Here is a 1,612-nt window from a genome sequence, read left to right on the forward strand (position 1 = left end):
TCTTTTTTTTTTTTTTTTTTTTTTTGGGTAAAAAATATGAGTGGACAAAAGGGGAGAATAGAGTGTGAGAAACCCTAGAAGGAATAAGAGAGTGACAAATGAGAAAGAAAAGGAGAAGGTGAATTGACTCTCACACTAAAGACAAATAACAATAATCAATATGTTCTTGAAAAATTATTCATATCACAAAACCCAATGCCAATTCCAACCTATCTCAAAACGACTCCTTTCGTTTTCGTTCTCTTTTAAATATATTCTTTTTCTTCCGCTTTAGGAATTCTTTACTTTCACGACAAAATTGCTGCTCTGATTCGACAAAAGTATCCAATAAAACGAGGTAGAAACGAAAGGCCAAAGATGAATGCTTATGAGCTTGAATCTGTGTAAAGACCCATGCTCAGAATTTGAAATTCGGATCTGGCACCTGATGGCCCCGGTATTCTCGTGCATGCCCTTTGACATGATCAAATTACTTACTCATTCTATTCTACAAGTCCTTCCAATATGCTTCATCCTCACTCATATGCATTTTAAGAAAATTCTCAATAGGTCACCCAACATAGTTTCCATGATTGAGCCACTGAAAAGGAAGGCACACATTGTTGATATAGTACCGACTTTCAATTTTTTTAAGCCTTTCTTTGCTCTCATATTCTCAGGATTCCTCTCATTCGAATATAGTCTTCTTTATTCGGGCGTCGCATTCTTATTATTAATTCTTTGACGTGTAATCTATTCTTTTGAAAAAAAAAAATCTTATGAATTTAAAATATTGTGTATAAATTTAAAATCTAAAAAAAAAAATAGTTTTTGTAAATTTGAGCCCATGATGGCTATGTGAAAGTTTTTTTGAGATTAAAAAGTCTTATAAGTGCATCATGATTATGTGAAAATATTGAATCGAAAAATGTGAAGTGTAGTGTAATGATTACAAAGCAAGAAAGACAGGAAAAAGTTAAAAATACAAGTTGGGCCCACCTTCAAACAAATATGGGTTTGATTTCCGCTATCGGGAGTTAACCAATTAAGTTATGTTCTAATTAACCGTCTTTATAAATTTGATTTGTGATATGCATCCGTCATTTGATGATTCCGACAATTTCTTATATCATTTCTGACATGACCGAGACATAAATTATCTTAGAATGTTTTGTCTTCACTCACGTTTTTCCTATAAGAATTCTTAAGATGTCACTCAGCATGTAATTGTCTCAAAATCTAAACTATACTTTCATATCTCCAAAATCTATATGATTCGAAAATAGTCTCGGTTCATTCATGTACTTCTCTCTTATCCAGACATAACATACAAAAACGTATGTTCGAGACAAGACATAACTTAGTTCGTCGTAGAAACTCGTCGTCAAGATACGTAAATACATTAAGTTCCAAAAAACACGTTTTGGATCGGATTTAAAATCCCGAAAAAGCGTTCCACAAATTTCCAAAAAGTTTGTTTGAGTGCATTATGGTTATGTGAAAGTTTTATAAGATGAAAAACAAAGTCAGCTATGGGCATCATGATTGTGTGAAAATTTTCAAATGATTAAAGTGAAACATAATGATGGCAAACCAAGAAAGCCATCAAAAATTGAGCATCAAAGTCAATACA

Source organism: Cucurbita moschata, unplaced genomic scaffold, assembly GCF_002738365.1.
Source record: "Cucurbita moschata cultivar Rifu unplaced genomic scaffold, Cmos_1.0 Cmo_Scf00018, whole genome shotgun sequence".
NCBI lineage: Eukaryota > Viridiplantae > Streptophyta > Magnoliopsida > Cucurbitales > Cucurbitaceae > Cucurbita > Cucurbita moschata.